General features: G+C 39.8%; 1 non-coding gene across 1 annotated transcript; it reads right to left on the reverse strand.

The window, feature by feature from the left end:
- Positions 1-7,981: 7,981 nt before the first annotated feature.
- Positions 7,982-8,089, reverse strand: LOC148564682 (small nucleolar RNA R71). Its single transcript, XR_015884797.1, has one exon. It is a non-coding gene; the product is annotated as a small nucleolar RNA R71 (small nucleolar RNA).
- Positions 8,090-14,980: the final 6,891 nt, after the last annotated feature.

Here is a 14,980-nt window from a genome sequence, read left to right on the forward strand (position 1 = left end):
CATTCTGCATAAAAAAAGGGTGTTCGACGCGCAAGCGTCCCTGACGCATGCGCGTTATGCGTGAATTTGCAACACCAAGGAAGTAAACAGAGAGTTGGACAGGAGTGGCGCTGGAAGCATGCATTGTGCACAAGCAAGCCCATGCGTACGCGTCCCTCACGCGTGCACGTCGCTTGCACTTTCAGCTGCCCACGCGTAAGCGTCCCTGACGGTACGGGTGACCCTGGAAATCGACGTCAATAACGTGCTGAACAGAGAATTGTGATGGTTTGGGGCTGAAACTGTGCTAGAAGCATAAATCCCATCACACGTACGCATCCCTGATGCGTGCGCGTCCTTTTCCCTTAATGGCAATCCATGCGTGTGCATGCCTCACGCGCACGCATCGTATGCAATTTTGGCCCCCAGCCCAGATTGAACAGAGAGTTGTGCGTGCACGAGGCTAGACTTGCGCAATTCGCACAACCAAAGGCACGCACACGCGTGCCAGATGCTTACGCGTCACTATCAAATTTGCGCTACCCACGCGTACGCGTGTTGTATGCCTACGCGTCGCATGCGACGCACAATTAAACCAGTACGCCGCCAGATTTCACTTATCCCCTCCCCCAATCCTAATTCTTTTTCAATCCTAATTCTACCTTATTTCCTCTTCCTTCTTTCTTCCTCATTCATTTTTACTATCCACTACTTTCTTCTTCCCTTCTTCATCTTCTCCCTCAGGTTTCATTTCTTCCTCCCCTCTACTCTTTCATTCTTCCTCTTTTAATTATTGCATTTAATTATTTTTCTTTCTTCTCAATTTTTCTTTTAGCTTAATTATTTATGATTTCTTTTTCTTTCTTTTTCATCAATTTTTATGTTGGTGTTGGAATTTTATTCGGGTCGTACCTTATTATCACTGAACTTGTGGATATTATAAGGAGTGATTTGACAATTGGCATTTAAATTTGGCTCTCATATACATTTGGATTCATTATTTTCATTCCTATTTTACCTTGCACACCAAGTGTTTGTGAAAAAGCTCTTATGGCATTCTGAATCATATTTTATTTTACTCTTACACTTTAATGCCTCTTTTTCACCACACTTGTACTCCACATGTATTTGGGATTATCATTCACAATTGTCATCATACAACTGCTCCTTAATTTGGCTTCTTTTAATAATTGATGCTTGAGTTATGCTTCTCATGGCCATTACTTGCATGCTTTTAACCTCTTACATCTAATTCCTATGAATTGCCTTTTTCCTCGTAATTGATGTCTTACCCACATGTTGTAGCTACCATGTATTTAAGCTATTATCTTTTTTTTGGCATTCATTATCACTTGGAACTTTCTCCCGCCGGTTTGGAATTATATATATTTAACATTCTTCTTCTTTCTTTCTTCCTTTGGAATGGGTACTGATGAGCAGATAATTTATATGCTTTTTGGCATTGTTTTTAGTATGTTTTTAGTAGAATCTAGTTACTTTTAGGGATGTTTTTATTAGTTTTTATGTTAAATTCACATTTCTAGACTTTACTATGAGTTTGTGTGTTTTTCTGTGATTTCAGGTATTTTTTGGTTGAAATTGAGGGACTTGAGCAAAAATCAGATTCAGAGGTTGAAGAAGGACTGCTGATGCTGTTGGATTCTTACCTCCCTGCACTCAAAGTAGATTTTCTTGAGCTACAGAACTCAAAATGGCACGCTTCTAATTGCGTTGGAAAGTAGACATCCAGGGCTTTCCAGCAATGTATAATAATAGTCAATACTTTGGCCGAGTTTAGATGACGTAAAAGGGCGTTGAACGCCAGTTTTACGCTGCTGTCTGGAGTTAAACGCCAGAAACAAGTCACAAACCAGAGTTGAACGCCAGAAATACGTTACAACCTGGCGTTCAACTCCAGAAAGAGCCTCTGCACGTGTAACATTCAAGCTCAGCCCAAGCACACACCAAGTGGGCCCCGGAAGTGGATTTATGCATCAATTACTTACTTCTATAAACCCTAGTAGCTAGTTTATTATAAATAGGACTTTTTACTATTGAATTAGAGATCTTTGGAACATCTTTTGATCTTCGGACGCCTGGTTCTGAGATCAGAGGGGCTGGCCATTCGACCATGCCTGGACCTTTCACTTATGTATTTTCAACGGTAGAGTTTCTGCACTCCATAGATTAAGGTGTGGAGCTCTGCTGTTCCTCAAGAATTAATGCAAAGTACTATTGTTTTTCTATTCAATTCAACTTATTCCGCATCTAAGATATTCATTCGCACTTCAACCTGAATGTGATGAACGTGACAATCATCATCATTCCCTATGAACGCGTGCCTGACAACCACTTCCGTTCTACCTTAGATTGAATGAGTATCTCTTGGATTTCTTAATAAGAATCTTTGTGGTATAAGCTAGATTGATGGCGGCATTCATGAGAGTCCGAAAAGTCTAAACCTTGTCTGTGGTATTCCGAGTAGGATTCTGGGATTGAATGACTGTGACGAACCTCAAACTCGCGAGTGCTGGGCGTAGTGACAGACGCAAAAGAAGGGTGAATCGTATTCCAGCATGATCGAGAACCTCAGATGATTAGTCGTGCTGTGACAGAGCATTTGGACCATTTTCACAAGAGGATGGGATGCAGCCATTGGCAAGGGTGATGCCTCCAGACGATTAGCCATGCAGTGACAGCGCATCGGACCATTTTCCAGAGAGGATCAAAAGTAGCCATTGACAATGGTGATGTCCTTACATAAAGCCAGCCATGGAAAAGAGTAAGATTGATTGGATGAAGACAGCAGGAAAGCAGAGGTTCAGAGGAACGAATGCATCTCTATATGCTTATCTGAAATTCTAACCAATGAATTACATAAGTATTTCTATCCTTATTCTATGTTTACTTCTTAGTAATTTTCGAAAACTCCATAACCTTTTGATATCCACCAGACTGAGATTTACAAGGTGACCATAGCTTGCTTCATACCAACAATCTCTGTGGGATCGACCCTTACTCGCGTAAGGTTTATTACTTGGACGACCCAGTGCACTTGCTGGTTAGTTGTGCGAAGTTGTGATAAAAAGTTGAGATTACAATTGAGCGTACCATGTTGATGGCGCCATTGATGATCACAATTTTGTGCACCAGGTACCAAGAAAGGAAAAGAGAAGGCCACTGACAAGCCACCAGCAAGGAGAGGAACCAAGAGAGCTCTGGCTATGGCGCTTCCATCTACAAGCGTCAAGCCACCAACAAAGCGGGTAAAGAGGATCTTTAAAGTTGATGAATCAGAGAAAGCCCTTCCCGCACGGGACTCCACACGGTTCACTAACCGTTATTGCTAACAGATGTTCCCCATCCTAGCTGAGAGAAACTACAATAATGAGCATCTCCTCATTGTTCCAACCCACTTTGTTGATTTTGTTGAGCCCCGAATCGAGATGAGAGAGTGGGGATTTTTGAGGAGGCAGTCACGGGAGGCCAACTTATCATGGGTAGTTGAATTCTACTCTAACTTCTACTCGCCTACTCTGCAGACTGTCTATATCTGTCAGCAGTAAGTTCCTATCTCCGAGAGTGCCATACAGAGAGCACTGTATCTTCCACCTTGCTCAGAGGAATTAGATGCATATCAAGAGGCCTCTCTTAAACGCCAGATGTATCAATTTGACTGGGATAGCATCCTTGGAGTTATAGCCTAACCGGGCAGCACCTGGATCTATGGGCAACATCGGTCAATACCCAAAAGCATCTCAGCCCAATCACTTACCTCGAAGGCTCGCGTGTGGGCACAGATTATGTCCCACTATATCTTTCCGAGCACTCATGAGTCGACCTTCATAGTAGACATGGCTGTTCTCATCTGGTGGATCCTGACAGAGCAACCTCTCAACCTGTACCGACATATCTGGCAAGCCTTGGGACATGTACAGATTACGGGCAACCTACCCTTTCCCGCCTTGGTTTCAGATTTAGTCTCTGTAGTAGGTGTTTCCTATCGGGCAGGAGACACAAAGGTCATGATCCCTAGGGCCGACCAATATGTCCCGAATGGGAAGTACATCAGGCCACTAGTTCCCTCTGTGAGCCGGCTTGTAGGCCCATCTTTGGATACACCTCCTTCTTCTACTCCACCATTATCTACACCATAGGCACCATCCATCCATCAGATGTTCCTTCAGATCCTTGAGAGGTTCGACCGGCAAGACCGGCGGATGGAGCAAATGGAGCGCCATAACAAGCGCCGATACCACTATCTGAAGGAACTCATAGTCAGTACCAACCCACCTCCAAAACAGAAGGACACCCCGGACTCCCCTTCAACCAGTAGCACAAGGAGCCATGGCGAACCAGACAGCGGAGGCGATGCTTCCATCCCTACCTTGCTCCTTACTGATGGCACGGAGAATCGTGCCAAGCCTTATGTGTTTGAAGGTCAGTCCTTGACTTCCGGAGGTAATTTCTCTCTCTTAACACCAACATTTGACTTTTTATTTTGTTAGGTAGGATAGATTGCATGGTAATAATTGTTTGCATGTATGTCTTGCTTGGTTGAAGTAATAAATTTCTTTTCAATACCCTTTTTATAGCATTTCACTAATTTAAATTAAAATTTTTTTTGTTAAACTTATTTGAAGATTGTAATTTGGAACATGGTTTATAGCTAAGAACACACAACAGGTGAGATTTTGAGCTTATTTATATGGTTACATTATTTAACCATAATTTTTATTCTTGTGTGTTTTCTTCTCTATGATTGCAATCTATAGTTTGTTCCATTCTATATGTCCATTGTTTAGTGTATTGGCATGCATACATATGATTGAGGCCATCATTTGTTACTAGCTCATTATCCCAAATAGCCTACCATTTCAATTACCTTTGTTTGCCACTTTGAGCCTTTTAATCCCCATTTGTTCTGTATTTTACCACATCACCAACCTTAAGCAGAAAAATAATTAACTACCCCAATTGAATCTTTGGTTAGCTTAAGATAGAGATTGTGTATCAATTAAGTGTGGGAAATTATGGGAACTTGGGTTGATAAAATTGTGTTGACAAAAGTATTGAGAATTTGGATGCATACTCATGTGAGACCAGAAAAACCATGTGCATTGATATGTTATGTTTTCTTTCATGTTCATAAAAAAAACAATATAAATAAATAAATAAGTAAATAGGGGACAAAATTATCCCAATATTAAGTTTAATAAAAGATCAATGCATATGTGGTGAAATTAAAGAAAATTTGATACATAAGTATGGGAAATACACAAAAGTGAGATTATGGGAAGCTAGGCATGATTTTAGAATTATATAGAGTGTGTGTGTGTGTTAGGTGAGAACTTAGGTTAGTCAAATATTCAATTTACAGCTCACTTGGCCATACATATATCCTCACCCTTACCTTAGCCCCATTACAACCTTGAAAAGACCTCATGATGTTTGCATTTGTACACTAGATATTTGTTGATTGGTTAGATGAAGAACAAAATTTAGAAAGCATGACTAAAGAAGAGTAGAGTGGATTAACCCTAGACGCTTGAGTGATTAGAGTGCATATACACTACTAGTGAGGGTTCAATGCTTGATTCTATGTTCCCTGCTTTTATGAGCTATCTCCTCACAAGTTTACTTATCTTTTATTGTGTGATTTGAATTAGTGGAATCTGATTTATGTCTGTCTTGGAGAACTTGTTTACTTTTAACCAAGTAGATAGAAACATCTTATCATATAGTTGCATTCACATACATAGGTTGCAGCTCATGAGTCTTACTTTCTCCATTCATTCCTTTTGTCTCCTTGAGCTTAGCATGAGGACATGCTAATGTTTAAGTGTGGGGAGATTGTTAAATCACTATTTTATGGTTTATCTTGTGCTAATTTGAGTGGTAATTTATGGTTTATCTCAGTTACATACTAAAGCTTGGCTGGCTATTAAGCCATGCCTGACCCTTTGATTGGAGCTTTAGACTAAAGAGCATAAGATTCCTGGAATTCATATTAAAAATTTTGGAATCCTTATTTTTCTTTTTCAAAATAATTTTCGAAAAAAAGAAATTAAAAGAAAATACAAAAAAATCAAAAAATCATAAAAATCAAAAATAGTTCATGTTTCTTGTTTGAGTCTTGAGTCAGATTTAAAGTTTAGTGTCAATTGCATATTCATCTTGCATTTTTCGAAAATTCATGCATTCATAATGTTCTTCATGATCTTCAAGTTGTTCTTGGTATGTCTTCTTGTTTGATCTTGATGTTTTCATGTTTTGTGTTTTTTGTTGTTTTCCATGTGCATTTTTGCATCCATAGAGTCTAAACATGAAAGATTTCTAAGTTTGGTGTCTTGCATGTTTTCTTTGCATATAAAAATTTTCAAAAATAAGTTCTTGATGTTCATCTTGACATTCAAAGTGTTCTTGGTGTTCATCTTGACATTCATAGCATTCTTGCATGCATTCATTGTTTTGATCCAAAATTTTCATGCATTGAGTCTTTTTCATGTTTTTCCCTCTCATCATTAAAAATTCAAAAATAAAAAAAAAATATCTTTCCCTTTTTCTCTCATCAAATTCGAAAATTTGAGTTGACTTTTTCAAAAATTTTTAAAATCTAGTTGTTTTTATGAGTCAAATCAAATTTTCAATTTAAAAATCATATCTTTTTCAAAAATCAAATCTTTTTTATTTTTCTTAGTTATTTTCGAAAATTTTAAAAATATTTTTCAAAAATCTTTTTCTTATCTTTATCACATAATTTTCGAAAATAACATCATCAATTAATGTTTTGATTCAAAAATTTCAAGTTTGTTACTTGCTTGTTAAGAAAGATTCAAACTTTAAATTCTAGAATCATATCTCATGATTTCTTGTGAATCAAGTCATTAATTGTGATTTTAAAAATCAAACCTTTTTCAAAACTAATTTCAATCATATATTTTCAAAAATATTTTCTTATCATATCTTTTTCAAAAACTTGATTTCAAAATATCTTTTCTAACTTCCTAACTCCTTATCTTTTCAAAATTTGTTTCAACTAACTAACTAACTTTTTGTTTGTTTTTTATCTTTTTCAAAACTACCTAACTAACTCTCTCTCTCTCTCCAATTTTCGAAAATATCTTCCCTCTTTTTCAAAATTTCTTTTTTATTGACTAATTATTTTAATTTTTTATTTTAATTTTCGAAAAATTACTAACCTTTTTCAAAAACTATTTTCGAAAATCACTAACTCTTTTTCAAAAATAATTTTCGAAAATCCTTCTCCCTCATCTCCTTCTAATTATTTATTCATCTACTAACACTTCTCTTCTTCTCACATCACTGCTCCTATCCTTACCCTTGTGTTTGGATTCTTCATTCTTCTTCACTCCTATTCCTTTTCTTCTTCTACTAACAATAAGGAACCTCTTTACTGTGACATAGAGGATTCCTCTTCTTTTCTTGTTCTCTTCTCTTTCTTATGAGCAGGAACAAGAAAAAAGGCATTCTTGTTGAAGCTGATCCAGAACCTGAAAGGACTCTGAAGAGGAAACTAAGAGAAGCTAAATTACAACAATCCAGAGACAACCTTATTGAAAATTTCGAACATGTAAAGGAGATGGCAGCCGAACCCAACAAAAATAATGCAAGGAGAATGCTTGGTGACTTTACTGCACCTAATTCCAATTTACATGGAAGAAGCATCTCCATTCCTGCCATTGGAGCAAACAACTTTGAGCTGAAACCTCAGCTAGTTTCTCTGATGCAGCAGAACTGCAAGTTTCATGGACTTCCATCTGAAGATCCTTTTCAGTTCTTGACTGAATTCTTGCAGATATGTGATACTGTTAAGACTAATGGAGTAGATCCTAAAGTCTACAGGCTCATGCTTTTCCCTTTTACTGTAAGAGACAGAGCTAGAGTGTGGTTGGACTCTCAACCCAGAGATAGCCTGAACTCTTGGGACAAGCTGGTCACGGCTTTCTTAGCCAAGTTCTTTCCTCCTCAAAAGCTGAGCAAGCTTAGAGTGGATGTTCAAACCTTCAGACAGAAAGAAGGTGAATCCCTCTATGAAGCTTGGGAAAGATACAAGCAACTGACCAAAAAGTGTCCTTCTGACATGCTTTCAGAATGGACCATCCTGGATATATTCTATGATGGTCTATCTGAATTGGCTAAGATGTCATTGGATACTTCTGCAGGTGGATCCATTCACCTAAAGAAAACGCCTGCAGAAGCTCAAGAACTCATTGACATGGTTGTTAATAACCAGTTCATGTACACTTCTGAAAGGAATCCTGTGGATAATGGGACGCCTATGAAGAAAGGAGTTCTTGAAATTGATACTCTGAATGCCATATTGGATCAGAACAAAATCTTGACTCAGCAAGTCAATATGATTTCTCAGAGTCTGAATGGAATGCAAGCTGCATCCAACAGTACTCAAGAGGCATCTTCTGAAGAAGAAGCTTATGATCCTGAAAACCCTGCAATAGCAGAGGTAAATTATATGGGTGAACCTTATGGAAACACTTATAACCCATCATGGAGAAATCATCCAAATTTCTCATGGAAGGATCAAAAGCCTCAACAAGGCTCTAATAATGGTGGAAGAAATAGGTTTAACAATAGTAAACCTTTTCCATCATCCACTCAGCAACAGACAGAGAACTCTGAACAAAATACCTCTAATTTAGCAAACTTAGTCTCTGATCTATCTAAGGCCACTGTGAGTTTCATGAATGAAACAAGGTCATCCATTAGAAATTTGGAGGTACAAGTGGGCCAGCTGAGTAAAAAGATCACTGAAATCCCTCCTAGTACTCTCCCAAGCAATACAGAAGAAAATCCAAAAGGAGAGTGTAAGGCCATTGAATTAATCACCATGGCCGAACTTGTGAAGGAAGGAGAGGACATGAATCCCAAGGAGGAAGACCTCCTGGGACGTCCAGTGATCAATAAGGAGCTTCCCTTTGAGGAACCAAAGGAATCTGAGACTCATCTAGAGACCATAGAGATTCCATTGAACCTCCTTATGCCCTTCATGAGCTCTGACGAGTATTCATCTTCTGAAGAGAATGAGGATGTTACTGAAGAGCAAGTTACCAAGTACCTTGGTGCAATCATGAAGCTGAATGCCAAATTATTTGGTATTGAGACTTGGGAAGATGAACCTCCCTTGTTCACCAATGAACTAAGTGATCTGGATCAATTGACATTGCCTCAGAAGAAACAGGATCCTGGAAAGTTTGTAATACCTTGTACCATAGGCAACATGATCTTTGAAAAGGCTCTGTGTGACCTTGGTTCAGGGATAAACCTCATGCCCCTCTCTGTAATAGAGAAACTGGGAATCTTTGGGGTGCAAGCCACTAAAATCTCATTAGAGATGGCAGACAATTCAAGAAAACAGGCTTATGGACAAGTAGAGGACGTGTTAGTAAAGGTTGAAGGCCTTTACATCCCTACTGATTTCATAGTCCTAGATACTGGGAAGGATAAGAATGAATTCATCATCCTTGGAAGACCCTTCCTAGCCACAACAAGAGCTGTGATTGATGTTGACAGAAGTGAATTAGTCCTTCAATTGAATAGGGACTCCCTTGTGTTTACAACTCGAGGTCATCCTTCTGTAAACATAGAGAGGAAGCTTAAAAAGCTTCTCTCACTGCAGAGTCAACCAGAGCCCCCACAGTCAAACTTTAAGTTTGATGTTGGGAGGCCACAACCAAACTCTAAGTTTGGTGTTGAACTCCCATATCCAAACTCTAAGTTTGGTGTTGGGGAGTCTCAACAATGCTCTGAACATCTATGAGGCTCCATGAGAGCCCACTGTCAAGCTATTGACATTAAAAAAGCGCTTGTTGGGAGGCAACCCAATTTTTATTTATCTAATTCTATTTTTCTTGTTCTTTCATGTTTTATTAGGTTCATGATCATGTGGAGTCACAAAATAAATATAAAAATTAAAAATGGAATCAAAAACAACAGAAGAAAAATCACACCCTAGAGGAAGACCTTACTGGCGTTTAAACGCCAGTAAGATGCATCTGGCTGGCGTTCAACACCAGAACAGAGAATGGTTCTGGCGCTGAACGCCCAAAAAGGGTAGCATCTGGGCGTTTGAACGCCAGAATTGCACCCTGGAGAAGAGCTGGCGCTGAACGCCCAGAACAAGCATGGTTCTGGCGTTCAACGCCAGAAATGGGCAATAAATGGGCGTTCAACGCCCAGAACAAGCACCAATCTGGCGCTGAACGCCCAGATTTGTGTGCAAGGGCATTTTGCATGCCTAATTTGGTGCAAGGTTGTAAATCTTTGAACACCTCAGGATCTGTGGACCCCACAGGATCACCTCAGGATTTGTGGACCCCACAGGATCCCCACCTACCTCCACTCACTTCTTCTCACCCCTCTTTCACACAATCCCATAAACACTCTTCCCTAAAACTCTTTACCAATCACCTCAATCTCTCTTCCCTATCACCACTTCACCACTCACATCCACCCACTCTTCCCCATAAACCTACCTCATAAACACCACCTACCTTCAAAATTCAAAATCAATTTCCCACCAAAACCCACCCTATATGGCCGAAAACTTACCCCCCTCCCTTCCCTATATATAGCCCCCCATTCTTCTTTAAATTCACACAACAAAACCCTCTCTTCCCCTTCTTGACCGAAACACATCTCCCTCTCCCTCTCCTCCATTTCTTCTTCTTCTTCATCTATTCTTTCTTTTCTTGCTCGGGGGCAAGCAAAATTCTAAGTTTGGTGTGGTAAAAGCATAAGCTTTTTGTTTTTCCATTACCATTGATGACACCTAAGACCAGAGAATCCTCCAAAAAAGGGAAAGGGAAGACAAAAGCTTCCACCTCCGAGTCATGGGAGATGGAAAGATTCATCTCCAAAGCTCATCAAGACCACTTCTATGATGTTGTGGCCAAGAAGAAGGTGATCCCTGAGGTCCCTTTCAAGCTCAAGAAGAATGAGTATCCGGAGATCCGACATGAAATCCAAAGAAGAGGTTGGGAAGTTCTAACAAAACCCATCCAACAAGTCGGCATCCTAATGGTTCAAGAGTTCTATGCCAATGCATGGATCACTAGGAACCATGATCAAAGTAAGAACCCGAACCCAAAGAATTATCTCACCATGGTTCGGGGAAATACTTAGATTTTGGTCCGGAAAATGTGAGGTTGGCGTTTAACTTGCCTATGATGCAAGGAGATGCACGCCCCTACACTAGAAGGATCAACTTTAATCAAAGGTTGGACCAAGTCCTCATGGACATATGTGTGGAAGGAGCTCAATGGAAGATTGACTCCAAAGGCAAGCCGGTTCAACTAAGAAGACTGGACCTCAAGTCTGCAGCTAGAGGATGGTTAGAGTTCATACAACGCTCCATCATCCCCACTAGCAACCGATCCGAAGTTACTGTGGATCGGGCCATCATGATTCATAGCATCATGATTGGAGAGGAAGTAGAAGTTCATGAAGTTATCTCCCTTGAACTCTACAAAATAGCCGAAAAGTCCTCCCCCATGGCAAGGCTAGCTTTTCCTCATCTTATTTGCCATCTCTGTTACTCAGCTGGAGCTTTCATAGAAGGAGACATTCCCATTGAGGAAGAGAAGCCCATCACTAAGAAAAGGATGGAGCAAGCAAGAGAGCCCATTCATGGAGCTCAAGAGGCGCAGGAAGCTCATCACCATGAGATCCCGGAGATGCCTCAAATGCATTTCCCTCCACAAAACTATTGGGAGCAAATCAACACCTCCCTAGGAGAATTAAGTTCCAACATGGGACAACTAAGGGTGGAACATCAAGAGCACTCCATCATCCTTCATGAAATTAGAGGAGATCAAAAAGCAATGAGGGAGGAGCAACAAAGACGAGGAAGAGATATAGAAGAGCTCAAGGACATCATTGGTTCCTCAAGAAGGAAATGCCACCATCACTAAGGTGGACTCATTCCTTGTTCTTACATTCTCTGTTTTTCATTTTCTATGTTAAGTGCTTATCTATGTTTGTGTCTTATTACATGATCATTAGTAGTTAGTAACTATGTCTTAAAGTTATGAATGTCCTATGAATCCATCACCTCTCTTAAATGAAAACTGTTTTAATTCAAAAGAACAAGAAGTACATGAGTTTCGAATTTATCCTTGAACTTAGTTTAATTATATTGATGTGGTGACAATGCTTCTTATTTTCTGAATGTATGCTTGAACCGTGCATATGTCTTTTGAAGTTGTTGTTTAAGAATGTTAAATATGTTGGCTCTTGAAAGAATGATGACAAGGAGACATGTTATTTGATAATCTGAAAAATCATAAAAAAATGATTCTTGAAGCAAGAAAAAGCAGCAAAGAACAAAGCTTGCAGAAAAAAAATTAGGCAAAAAAAATAGAAAGAAAAAGAAAAAGCAAGCAGAAAAAGCCAAAAGCTCTTAAAACCAAGAGGCAAGAGCAAAAAGCCAATAACCCTTAAAACCAAAAGGCAAGGGCAAATAAAAAGGATCCCAAGGCTTTGAGCATCAGTGGATAGGAGGGCCTAAAGGAATAAAATTCTGGTCTAAGCGGCTAAACCAAGCTGTCCCTAACCATGTGCTTGTGGCGTGAAGGTGTCAAGTGAAAACTTGAGACTGAGCGGTTAAATTCAAGGTCCAAAGCAAAAAAAGAGTGTGCTTAAGAACCTTGGACACCTCTAATTGGGGACTTTAGCAAAGCTGAGTCACAATCTGAAAAGGTTCACCCAATTATGTGTCTGTGGCAATTATGTATCCGGTGGTAATACTGGAAAACAAAGTGCTTAGGGCCACGGCCAAGACTCATAAAATAGCTGTGTTCAAGAATCATCATACTGAACTAGGAGAATCAATAACACTATCTGAACTCTGAGTTCTTATAGAAGCCAATCATTCTGAACTTCAATGGATAAAGTGAGATGCCAAAACTATTCAAGAGGCAAAAAGCTACAAGTCCCGCTCATCTGATTGGAGCTATGTTTCATTGATAGTTTTGAATTTATAGTATATTCTCTTCTTTTTATCCTATTTGGTGTTGTGATGAGCGGATAATTTATACGCTTTTTGGCATTGTTTTTAGTATGTTTTTAGTAGAATCTAGTTACTTTTAGGGATGTTTTTATTAGTTTTTATGTTAAATTCACATTTCTGGACTTTACTATGATTTTGTGTGTTTTTCTGTGATTTCAGGTATTTTCTGGCTGAAATTGAGGGACTTGAGCAAAAATCAGATTCAGAGGTTGAAGAAGGACTGCTGATGCTATTGGATTCTGACCTCCCTGCACTCAAAGTGGATTTTCTGGAGCTACAGAACTCAAACTGGCGCGCTTCCAATTTCGTTGGAAAGTAGATATTCAGGGCTTTCCAGCAATGTGTAATAGTCCATACTTTGGCCGAGTTTAGATGATGTAAAAGGGCGTTGAACGCCAGTTCTACGCTGCTGTCTGGAGTTAAACGCCAGAAACAAGTCACAAACCAGAGTTGAACGCCAGAAATACGTTACAACCTGGCGTTCAACTCCAGAAAGAGCCTCTGCACGTGTAACATTCAAGCTCAGCCCAAGCACACACCAAGTGGGCCCCGGAAGTGGATTTATGCATCAATTACTTACTTCTGTAAACCCTAGTAGCTAGTTTATTATAAATAGGACTTTTTACTATTGAATTAGAGATCTTTGGAACATCTTTTGATCTTTGGATGCCTGGTTCTGAGATCAGAGGGGCTGGCCATTCGGCCAAGCCTGGACCTTTCACTTATGTATTTTCAACGGTAGAGTTTCTGCACTCCATAGATTAAGGTGTGGAGCTCTGTTGTTCCTCAAGAATTAATGCAAAGTACTACTATTTTTCTATTCAATTCAACTTGTTCCGCTTCTAAGATATTCATTCGCACTTCAACCTGAATGTGATGAACGTGAAAATCATCATCATTCCCTATGAATGCGTGCCTGACAACCACTTCCGTTCTACCTTAGATTGAATGAGTATCTCTTGGATCTCTTAATCAAAATCTTCGTGGTATAAGCTAGATTGATGGCGGCATTCATGAGAGTCCGGAAAGTCTAAACCTTGTCTGTGGTATTCCGAGTAGGACTCTGGGATTGAATGACTGTGACGAACTTCAAACTCGTGAGTGCTGGGCGTAGTGACAGACGAAAAAGGAGGGTGAATCCTTTCCAGCATGATCGAGAACCTCAGATGATTAGCCGTGCTGTGATAGAGTATTTGGACCATTTTCACAAGAGGATGGGATGCAGCCATTGGCAAGGGTGATGCCTGCAGACGTTTAGCCATGCAGTGACAGCGCATCGGACCATTTTCCAGAGAGGATCAAAAGTAGCCATTGACAATGGTGACGTCCTTACATAAAGTCAGCCATGGAAAGGAGTAAGATTGATTGGATGAAGATAGCAGGAAAGCAGTGGTTCAGAGGAACGAATGCATCTCTATACGCTTATCTGAAATTCAAACCAATGAATTACATAAGTATTTCTATCCTTATTTTATGTTTACTTCTTAGTAATTTTCGAAAACTCCATAACCTTTTGATATCCGCCTGACTGAGATTTACAAGATGACCATAGCTTGCTTCATACTAACAATCTCCGTGGGATCGACCCTTACTTGCGTAAGGTTTATTACTTGGACGACCCAGTGCACTTGCTGGTTAGTTGTGCGAAGTTGTGATAAAAAGTTGAGATTACAATTGAGCGTACCATGTTGATGGTGCCATTGATGATCACAATTTCATGCACCAGGTACCAAGAAAGGAAAAGAGAAGGCCACTGACAAGCCACCAGCAAGGAGAGGAACCAAGAGAGCTCCGGCTATGGCGCTTCCATCTACAAACGTCAAGCCACCAACAAAGCGGGTAAAGAGGATCTTTAAAGTTGATGAATCAGAGAAAGCCCTTCCCGAATGGGACTCCACACGGTTCACTAACCGTTATTGCTAACAGATGTTCCCCATCCTAGCTGAGAGGAAC

Source organism: Arachis ipaensis, chromosome B5 (assembly GCF_059453495.1).
Source record: "Arachis ipaensis isolate K30076 ecotype BB chromosome B5, ASM5945349v1, whole genome shotgun sequence".
NCBI classification, from domain to species: Eukaryota; Viridiplantae; Streptophyta; class Magnoliopsida; order Fabales; family Fabaceae; genus Arachis; species Arachis ipaensis.